This window comes from Trichechus manatus, unplaced genomic scaffold (assembly GCF_000243295.1).
Source record: "Trichechus manatus latirostris isolate Lorelei unplaced genomic scaffold, TriManLat1.0 scaffold00104, whole genome shotgun sequence".
NCBI lineage: Eukaryota > Metazoa > Chordata > Mammalia > Sirenia > Trichechidae > Trichechus > Trichechus manatus.
Genome location: NW_004444040.1, coordinates 3,255,461 through 3,266,745, shown reverse-complemented (window position 1 = coordinate 3,266,745; position 11,285 = coordinate 3,255,461). Strand labels below are relative to the sequence as shown.

At 49.5% G+C, this 11,285-nt stretch overlaps 1 protein-coding gene across 1 annotated transcript in view; it reads left to right on the top strand.

Annotated features, from left to right (window-relative positions):
* The first annotated feature begins 624 nt into the window (after window positions 1-624).
* RASSF2 (Ras association domain family member 2) overlaps window positions 625-11,285 on the top strand; it is a 43,817-nt gene continuing 33,156 nt past the window's right edge. Inside the window, exon 1 of the mRNA XM_023737563.1 lies at window positions 625-982. The gene's annotated coding sequence lies outside the window, so the exon portion shown is untranslated. The remainder of the gene's footprint in view (window positions 983-11,285) is intronic.

Sequence of the window (11,285 nt, the reverse complement as noted above, 5' to 3'; positions counted from 1 at the left end):
GATGCAGCCGGTGCGGGACGCAGGCAGGCGCCGCGCGGGGCGCGAGCGACGAGGGGCTGGACGCGGGGCGCAAGGTGCCGGGCACGGGGCGGTCCTCTCCTCCGCTCCCCCTGCCCCAGCCGAAAGTTTTCCCGCGGTGGCCCCTGTCGCGTCCGGGCCAGCCCCTCAATCCTCTCCTGCCCCTAGTCACCTCCCTCCTCCTCCAGCCGCGGGGGGTTCCCAGGGGTCGCGGGGCCGCGGGGCCGCGGAGCCCCGGGCCGCCTGTCTTCTGGCCGCAGAAAGTTGCAGCTCCAAGCTGGTCCTCCTCCCCAGTCCCCGGGGGGGTCCTTCCTTCTCTCCGCGCCAAGGGCAGCGGCAGGAAGGCGCCCCAATCCCATCCCCGGGGTCTCTGGGACTCCCCGGCGAGGTGGGGCCGGCAGCAGGTGCAAGGATGGGCAGGCCCGACCGCCCTGGGGAGTGCCCAACCTCAATCTACCCCCCGCTGGTCGGACGGTTCCCCAGAGGCGGGGTCCACCCCCCGGCGCGGGGAGGCGGCGCGCCCACGACTACCTCTGCCTTCGCCCTCGCGCCACTTCCCCTTTGAGGTCTCGGGTCCCGCAACCGGAACTGGGGCCAGAGGTCGGTGGGACCTCAGCTTTGCTCATCTCTCGGCCCGGCTGGGCGCCTGGAACAAGGCAGGTGCCTTGGAGGCTCCCGGCCGCTTGTGATCTCCGTTTCGAGCGCCAATTTGCACTCAGCTCCTCAGCCAAGAGAGCCCCGGGAACAACAGAGAGGCGGGTGACGGGACAGGGAGGCCGAAGGTCCTCTTCCACCCCTGCGGCGCTCCGTGGGTCCCTGGGTTGTCCACAGCACCTCTGCGCCTCGGTGACGGGAGGTGCCGAGCAAGGCTTCTCAAGCACTTTATTCCCAGGTGTCCGGAATCCGGGTCCTTCAAGTGTGCTCCCCAAGGGCAGAGGCGTGTCTACACCTGGCCAGACTTACAGTAAGTTCCTTACATGTGACGAGTGAATGTATGAACGAATGAACTGACAGTCCATCCTGGAGTTCTTGCCACAGTTGATCTTGGTGAAATGGCAGGAAACAGTTAGAAACCTTGGCTCTTTTAAACAGCCGGAGACAGAGCCAGGGTTCTTCTTTCAGGAGCACCAGCATGAGGAATCTGAGGTTGGATTTACTATTTTACTTAACAATTTGCATTTACCTACTGGGAACTCTTCTGCTGGTGGTTAAAAAATTAATGAAATCTCTCATGGCTAAGATACATGGTTTAAGAGAGTTAATTTTTTTTTTTTTAACAAACTTGTCATCAAATGCAGTGTCCCAAGGACTAAGTGTGGAGTCAGCCTGGGAGACACCCATTTGGGGTTAGACCCTGGAGTGGGGGGCATGAGTGTGGGCCCTAGGTCAGCTTATGCCAGGGAGCTGTGGCAGGCCAAGGGGGCTGCCCTGGGTGGGTAGAAGAGGGCCTGAAGAGATGGCTGGGTTCACAGGGGTGGGTAGTTTTGGAAAGGGGGATAGTTCTTGCCCTGGGAGAAGAAGATGAGGCACAGCACAGAGCCTGCCTGGGTACCTCAGAGTGGTGGCTGGTCCAGTTTGGGATTCTCTGTGCGAAGGCGAATGTTGTTTCTCCTTCATCAGATGGGAGTGCAGAGGTGAAGTATTGAGGGACACAGAATAATCCTTAGGGGTGCAGCCTAGACATACCACAAGTGCTCTTCTACCCTCATTTTTAACCTGGTGAAAGCTGGTTAGAATGATGAGGGACAGCTTTGAGGAGACTGGGTGAGAGGAGGCCAGGGGATCTGAGCCCTCACTTGGGCCCTCCTCCAAGGAAAGGTGGGGGCATGCCTTTGCATCCTACTGGGTGGGCTGGGGCATGTGCCGTACCTGCCCCTCCTGTATCTCCAGCTGGCATCATCTGCACCTTCCTGAGGGTGGTTCTAGTCTGTCCGTGGGACTCGGTAGCCCACCTCTCTGCATCTCTGCGTGGTTTGTTTGGAGGTCCAGGCTGTCTCCCCAGTTATATTAGGAGTCAGTTGAGGGTGGTCGATGATCCTATACCTTGCTTTCAGTCCCTCAGCTCTCCTCACCACTCTCAGATGCCCTGGCCTACCTTGGAAGTTGCCCACTAGTTTTGCTTTGATATCTTGGTCTATTTCCTGGTGCCCTGGAGCGAGATATTGTGTCTGCTTTGTGTGTGTGAGCTGTGTATGAATGGCCAGCTGAGTTTCTTGGCACTACTGCTGCCTCTGGGCTGGACTGTAGGGCTTGCCAGAAAGTGGTCTGGTCACCACGTCACGAAAGGACCTTGGCCTGATTATCGCTTTCTGACCTCTCTAGGATACTCTGGCAGGAAGTGTCCTTGCTGGCTAGGAGAGGGGGTGTATGGAAGGTTGCCAGACTCCCGTGGAGAGGCTGGAAGACGGATTGGTGATCCCAAGAGCAGTTCAGGACTTGCCGTGTTTCTTCTCCTCTCCCCTAGAGTGAGAAACGGGGCAGATCTCAGCAATGTGCTTGGGATGGAACAAGCTGTCCAGTCTCCGTCTTCAAGCCTAAGCTGTCCAGAGAGCTGTAGCTGGGCCTGTAAACTAGGGCAGCAGGCCCTCCTGCCACCTCCCCGCTGCTCCCACCACTGTTCACAACACAGTTCAGCTCTTTACCCCAATGACACTCTGTCCTCTTTAAACACCTCTTTGCCTCCCCATAAGAATTAAAAGTAAGTACTTAGGTAGGGTGAGCTCCCACAGCCCCGTGATTGCTGGGTTTATTTGGCCCGCTTTTGGGTTCCCCTGGAGGACGTGGCTGTTTGAGGTCGGGGGTGGGGGTCAGAGGCATAGAGGAAGTAGGGCTCTGTAAACAGGGACATCCTCCAGACTCAGCTAGCTGGAAGGCCAGTGGGTATTTTTTGACCATTCCTGGGATGGGAGCCTCTGGAGCCTGTAATCCCAGGTTGGTGCAGCAGTTTGGGAAGAGAGCTTGGGGCTGTGGAACTCCTGCCCAAGGCAGCAGGGGCTGAACCAGAGAGAGAGATCTCTCACACAGCAAGGGGGCTGGGAAGGGCATTTGCCTAATTCCTGTGTGATGGGCAAAGCTATGCAGAAGAGCTTTTCTTGTTCCTTCTGTTGATAAAAATTGGCAAGAAGATTGTGCTTTCTTTGGTCACGTCAGTGCAAAGTGATTTGGCAAAAAGCTCATTTCACCAGCATGACACTTTACCTAGAGTTGGCACTCAGTTAAGTAATTGTTTGATTAACTGCTCATTTCTGTAAGTGTAACGAAAAGAGTATTGGCTTTGGAGTTTGAATTGCATTTTACCATTTTCTAGCTGTATGTTACCGGGCAGTGTAATAGCCCTGGTTGCTCAGTGGTTAAGGACTCGGCTGCTAACTGAAAGGTTGATGGCTCGAACCCACTAGCTGCTCCATGGGAGAAAGATGTGGCAGTCTGCTTCTATAAAGATTACAGCCTTGGAAACCCTTTGGAGCAGTTCTACTTTGTCCTATAGGGTCGCCATGAGTTGGAATCAACTCGACAGCAGTGAGTTTGGGTTTTGGAATAGATTCTGTAGACATCCTTTCCGTGTTCCCTTGGCCTCATGGAATTGGTGTATAAATACCCCAGCTCCCTCATGTCTCTGTTGGGATAACTTTGGGGCGTGTCCTAAGCTGTCTCTCAGAATTCTCTAGCAGGACTGAGACCCAGTTTCTCAGAGTAGTAACTTGCACCCTTCGTTGACTGCCTTCCCTTTCCACGTCTCCTCTCCTCCCCTCCCGGTATTCCCACTTGTACTGGACTCTTGTCTCAGGGTCTACTTCTGGGGGATGCCAACCTAAGACAGGTAAGCCATTTAAACTTTCTGAGCCTTGGTTTCCCCAACGGTATGGTGGAAATTGTAATAACTATCTCACAGTGATATTGTGAAGATCAAATGAGCTAACATATGTGTTTGGGTGCGGGCCTGGCACACAGCAAGCACTTGGGGAAACATTAGCTAGCTCATTGATTAACGTAGAAGAGGGATGATGGATTTGGGAGTGTGTATTTAGCATAGAACATGGAGAATTATAACACTTTGGAGAGAGAGGCTGTCCTCTGGTGTCCTATAGGTGAGGAAACTGAGGCCACCTACATGTGCCTTTCACACCTAGGTTGTGACCAGTGATGTGCTGGTAAATGGTTAACAGCTGGCTCTCCAGGGGGAAAGCCCTGCCATATATGCTATATATGCCAATTCCTGTGGTGTAAATATTCCCACCGTGGCTGATTTTAAGTTTCCAACATGTCATCACTGAACACGGAGTTGGGAAGAGATGCATACCATTGGCCCTTGAGATCCAGCAGGAGCCGGCTCCAGCACTCATCTGGCCATGACTGAGCTAGGATGTGATCCGAATGATCTCAGATTACAATTTTGTGCATGGGGGAGGGGAGGATAAGTATTGTACTAGGTGTCCAAGACTTGAGTAGGTTCAGGCTTTGTCCTGAACTGGCTGAATCACTGTGGATGAGGCACTTCTGGGGTCCATTCAGTAATTATTGAAATATTTATGCTATGAGTCTTCCTGGGCCTCAGTATCCCCATCTCCAAGGCAAGGGATCAGATGACTCCACAGATCTTTTCTAGCTCTAACATCCTTGGTCTTTTAGGAAGGATCCCTGGAGTCTTCCTTCTGTCCATGCACAGAACAGAACCTTTAACAAAAGAAAATCTTTCATGTGTCCATACTTGTGGTGATCACCAGGAGACACCCAGCACTGGCTCATCCTAGAGTTTTGCTGGCACAAGGGAATTCGGTAGACATTGACCCAGTTTAGTTCTGCCTCCTTGTATACCACTGTTCGACTGCATGGCGTGGGCATGGTTTGTTCCTAGAGGAGGCTTGGAGGGGAGAGAAGCACTGGTTTCTTATGAGAGGACCGCCCCTATCTTTCTGGACCATTATGCAATGTCATAGATACCAACTGGAATCCAAGAAAGGTCCATGTGGAGAAAGAAATCAAGATCGATGGTGCAGCTTTACTCGTAATGTTGTGTTGAAATTCCTCCCAAGGGAATCCCTGACTCAGCAATTCCACCCACAATAATCTTATCCTAAGGAGATAATTGGACATGTGTAGAAAAATATGTGTACGGAGATATCCCTTGCAGCAGTATGTATAATAACAAAAAAAAAAATGACAACAGTCTAAATGCCCAACAGTAGTGAATTGGTTCCTTATGGTATACCTATAATAAGGTTCTCTCAGCTACTAACCTAAATGTTGGTGGTTTAAACCTCCTAGTGGCACTGAGGAAGAAAGGCCTGGCACTCCACTTCCATAAAGATTATAGCCAGATTATAGCAGTTTTCCTCTGTTACACATGGGGTTGCTATGAGTCAGAATTGACTCTGTGACAGTGGGTTTGGTTTGGTTTTTTTATACACTGAAATACCATGTGGCTACAAAAAATGTGAGGATGTACACGTATATTTATTAACACGGAAGAACGCAATGTATTTTTAAAAAGCAGCTTACCAAGCAGCGTGCTATTTTTGTAAAATATATTTATCAATTTGTATTTGCATCTGGAAGGATGTATGGAAAAATGTTAATAGTGATTGTCTCTGGGTGGTGGAATTTGGGAAGATTTTGATCTCAATCTTTTTGCTTATCCATATCTTTAAAGGGTTTGTTTTACTTGAAATGAAAAGAGAAAACCCTGGGAGAGAGTTGTGATATTTGGCCTTTGGTGGTGTCGTTTCAAGCCAGGCCACAAAAAAAACCAGTGGCCACTGAGTTGACTCTGACTCATGGGGACCTCGTGTGTGTCAGAGTAGAACTGTGCTCCATGGGGCTTTTTTTTTTTTTTTTAATTGTGGTGAAAATATACACAACAAAATACATGCCAATTAAACAATTTCTACATGAATAATTCAGTGACATTGATTATATTCTTCAAGTTGTGCAGCTATTCTTGCTATCTTTTTCCAAATTATTCCATCACCATTAACATACACTCAAGGTCCATAGGATTTCTATGGGTGATTTTTTGGAAGTTGATTGCCAGGCCTTTTTTTCTGAGATGCCTCTGGGTTGGACTCTAATCTCCAACCTTTTGATTAGCAGCTGAGTACGTTAAGTGTTTGTACCACCCAGGGACTCTAAGGCCAGGCCACAAGGTCCTGGCCATCCTTCCTGCCCATGCTGCCATCACCTGGATTTGATCTACATGTCAGCCCGGTAGGACAGGGGCAGGCGGCCAGGAGTTGAGGAGTGCAGCCCTGCTGGCCTAAGAGGTGGCCAGAGTTGAGGCCTGCTGGTTGCTGGCAGCTGAGCTTTGGGCTCCAGGCCCGCTATTGCTGAATCGGCTTATCCCAGGTTTTCTGCATGTGGTGGTGGGCTTGGGAGGGTGGGTGTGGTTCCCTGAGCCTCTGACCTATCAGCTGCTCTGCAGTGAGTCAGATCCAAGCCCAGGCTGAAGTAGGGTTGCTGAGACCAGCTTCTTGGAAGCAGTTGAGTAAGAGCCTCAGCCTTTCCATGTTAAGCAATCTTTGAGTTTTCCAAACCCTGCGTTCAACTCTTTGTCTTCTAAATCCCATGGCAGCTGTGTATGTGGTAGTGGAGTGCCTTGTCCACAGACAGGGTCAGTCTGGCTGGGGGTGCAGGACGACTTTCAGCTGGTGGGGACCCCAGAACCCCAAGTTCTCTGGGGGAAATGGGCGGTAGCCTCAGATAATCATTGTCCTCTTCCTGAAGCTCCATGTAGGATCTGAAAGTTGATCACTGGAGTGTATGTGGAGCGGTAATGGGGCCCTTGTGCAGTGGGGGGAGAGGCAGGGAAGGTGGTGTCCACTTCAGGTTGCCTCTGAGGTGAGAGGAGGTCTCGAAGCTGCAGGACCCAGAATCAGAAAACCAGGTTGCCAGGCTCTCTTCCAGGGGTCATGGGAGTAGGTCAAGTGGCTTTTCACTGCGACACCTTGTTCTGTGGCAAATGCTGTAAATTCCTTGTGAGCTCCCTGAAGGGCTGCCCTGTAATCCAGCGAGTGACAGCTGGTGAGATGTGGGAGAGACAGACTTGCCCGTTGGGCTCTCGGGGCAGTCTGCTTACCCGGCTCTGCCTCAGTTTCCCATCTGCCCAGTGGGAGGTTGCCCTTTTAATCCTACGGAGTTAGGGAAGTATAAAGAAAATTTTCTAGGATGGGCCTTTGAAGACCATTGAGGAGAAGTTCTGTTTTTCTTCGTGCTGACTTTTCTTTAGGGTGAGTCAGCTGGTAGCAGGGCGGGCACAGAGGAGGGTGTGGATGTGGTGTTGAGGAGATCTTCCCCTCAGCCTTCTGGAAATGTTCAGAAAACCCCCGTATAAGGTGCCTCTCCTGGCACTATGAAGGGTCTGAGATCTGCTGTGTGAGGTGAATTTCCCCTCACACATTGCTGAGTGTGTTGATGAGGATCAAATGGTGTGGATACAAGATTCTCACATAACAGCTGCCACAGAGGGGGGCTCAGCCGGTACTAGATCCTTCCTTCACTAACTGTCCCGCCTCACTGCTTCTCAAGTCCAAGTACTGTCCAGCTCTGGGTGGGGAGGAGGCCAGCATTGCTGGATTTGGGGTTTCTAACCTGGGCCCCAGGTAGCTCGTGGAGGAAACCCCAAGATCTCTGCAGACCAAACCCAGACTCTCAGCCTATAGCACCAAAAAAGGAAGAAGTGCTGGGTTTCCCTGTAGGAAGGGGATGTGAGGTCAGAGATGAGTCTCAGAGAGGCCTGTGACTTGGAAACCACTCAATAAACAGGAAGTGTGGCTACCAAAGAAACCTGGGGTTGTAGGAAATGGGGAGCTGGAAGCAGCCCCTCCTTACCTGCCTGGATACGTCTGCAGTCTCTGAAGAGCTGAGATCGTAACCCGCAGGTGGAGCTGAATTTGTCTTATCCATCTCGCTTCCTTAGGTTTTGAGGAATGCAGGTCGGGGACATTTAGCTTTATTTGTTGTATTGGGGCCAGTATTGCTTCCAACAAATTCCCGTTCTCCCATTGGGTCCCATTGGGTCCACCCAGTCTCAGGAAATTTCTCACTTTGTTGAGTTTTAGCCTATGAAGGGGTATGTCTTGGCAGGGCCCCTCTGGTTGAAGATGATAGAAGGGCTGCTTCAGAGAGGCAGACATGAGCAGGCCCCTCCCGGGGGTCAGTAGATCCTGTAGGGTAGGCCTTTGGTTTCTCTGAGCCAGAGTCTAAGCGCTACATGCATGCATGCGTGCACATGTGTACGCACGCACACACACTCACACACATTCACTCACACTTACATTCACACACACACACACATTCATTCACATTCACACATACACTCACACATACACACGTTCACTCACACATTCACACATACACTCACACACACATTCACTCACATTCACCAACACACGCACACCTACACATTCACTCACGTTCACATTCACATATATACTCATACACAAACATTCACTCACACACACACCTACACATTCATTCACACACATACTTACACACACAGCTTTGTCTGGAGTTTTTACTTCCTTTATGTGTTTTTTTGCCCCGCTCCAACACCCTGATTCTCTGCTAAGAGATTAAAGGCTTCCTTCAAACTTCCATCCAAAGGGTCAAAAGCTTGTGGACGCTGGTAGGACTGCTTGTAAACAAGTCACTTGCTCCTGGGGCCTGTGAGGTGATTGAGTGAGTCCCGGGGTGGTTTTCTCAGTTGCTAACTTGGCCACCAGCCTGCTGGCTGCATGGGAAGGCAGGTCCATCAGGCAGGAATCCCAGGACGGTTTCCTCCCATCTTCCCCGCTTGCATTCAGGAATTCAGGCCTGTGTGCGGGAAGGTCTTATGGAAGGACTGGGCTGGGCCCTAACTGGCAGTGAAACAGCAGGGGCTTCCCAGACCAGCCTGCTTAGGGGAACCCCAGCTTGGCCACCTGCTGATTCTCAGTTCCTCATCTGAGTGGGCCTAGGCAGGGGCCGTCTCCTGGGATGGAAGCGAGATAGCTTGTCAGGAGGGCCTTGTGCCTTTGTTTTTTAGGCTCCAAAGATTTTTCTGGGGAAGCAGTTTGCCGGCCTGTGAGTGTGAGGGATAATTCATTCTTTTGACAGAGGATGAGATGTGGCTTAGGGTCATAGCTCTGTGTCATTGCAAGTGATCAGGTCCCTGGGCAAGGACCTGTGTTTTCTGGTTTCCATCCTGGGTCCCCTGCAGGATCTGCTTTTCCTACAGATTGTCACCCACTTAGCTCCCTTGCTCAGTCCACAGAGTAACTTGAGCTCCCATGCACCCACCTTTCCCTGTACCGAGTGCTTCATATCCAGCTCTTAGCCGGACAACACAGAGGGAGCACTGAGCTTCATGTCAGGAGCCCTGTGGCTTAGCTGTGTGACCTGAGAGGAGTCACCTAACTTCTCTGACCTTCTATTTTCTCATCTGTAAAAATGGCAGAAATAAAACCTTCCCTGTGGGGTTCTTAAGGAGCCCTGGTGGTGCAGTGGTTGAGCACTTGGCTGCTAACCTAAAGGTTGGCGGTTCAAACTCACTAGCTGCTTTGCGGGAGAAAGATTTGGTGGTCTGCTTCCATAAAGATTTCAGCCTTGGAAACCCTATGGGGCAGTCCTGTTCTGTCCTGTAGGGTTGCAACGGGTTTGGGAGTTTAATGGAGTTCTTATGAGAAACAGATAAGGTATCTAGAGCCTGGCTACTAGCAGCATTAACATCACCTAGGAGCTCGTTGGAAATGCAAATTCTCAGACTCCACCCCAGAATTACTGAATCGGAAACTTGGGGGTGGAACCGAGGAATTTTAATGAGATCTCCAGGGGATTCTTTTTTTTTTTTTTTTTAAATAATATTTTATTGTGTTTTTGGTGAAGGTTTACACGGCAGTTTAGGTTCCCATTCAACAATTTCCATACAAGTTGTTCAGTGACATTGGTTACGTTCTTCACAATGTGTGAACATTCTCATTATTTCTTTCATTCATCTAGTTTCCCTGCCCCCTTACATTCTCATCTTTGTTTTAAAGTAATTGTTGACCGTTTGGTAATTAGGTAATTTTTTAAAGGAGCATAGTACGTTAAGGGTGATGTTCATTATTTTTTGAGGCAATTCGTTATTTAGCTACAGGTTGATCTCAGGAGTTAGTTTCGGTTCAAGGTTTGAAGACTATCTCAGGGCAATAGTCTTGGGGAGTCCTCCAGTCTTAACTAGTCCGGTAAGTCTGGCTTTTTTTTTTTTTTTTTTTAAGGAATTTGAGGTTCTGTTCCACGTTTTTCTCCCATTCTATCAGGGTCCATCTATTGTGGCCCTGATTAGAATGGTCAGTAGTGGTAGCCGGGCACCATCTAGGTCTTCTGGTCTCAGGGTAGATGAGGCCGTGGTTTGTGTAGACTATCTCTTTTGCTCTGGATGAGTAGAGACCAATAATTGTGTCTTAGATGGCTACTTGCAAGCTTTTAAGACCTCAGACACTACTCACCAAACTAGGATGTAGAACATAACTTTATGAACTATATTATGCCCGTTGACCACGATGTCCCATAAGACTATGGCCCTAATCCTTGAAATCTAGAAATCCGATCCTACAAGGTGTTTGGTTATGTCTAAGAAGTCTCCATAATTGTGCCCCCATGTGATTTATTATATATATGAATATATGTGCATATGGTTACACTGTTGTTGTTGTTAGGTGCCATTGAGTCAGTTCCAACTCATAGTGACCCTACAGGACAGAGTAGAACTGCCTCATAGGGTTTCCAAGGAGCCGCTGGTGGATTTGATCTGTCAACTTTTTGGTTAGTAGTGAAGCTCTTAACCACTACGCCACCAGGGCTCCATACAGTTACATATGCATGTACATATGCATATACCTATATATGCACACATATGTACATAACTATACACATATATGGGGCGCTGGTGGCGCAGTGCTTAAGAGCTTACCTGCTAACCAAAAGATTAGCAGTTTGGATCCACCAGCCGCTCCTTGGAAACCCTGTGGGGCAGTTCTGCTCTTGCTCTGTCCTATAGGGTTGCTATGAGTTGGAATCGACTCGACGGCAATGGGTTTTTTTTACACATATATGCCTACATATATACATATATACTTGCACATATATTTTTTGTTTATTTTTGCTGTTGTTTCAAAATTATATATGCCATAGCAATTACCAACAAGTCCTTTTTTCTTGTATACTTTTTAGTGACATGGTTTACCTTCATCAAGCTGTGTATACTTCACCCTCATTCGGTGTTACCTTTCCCATCACCACAAATAACAGGC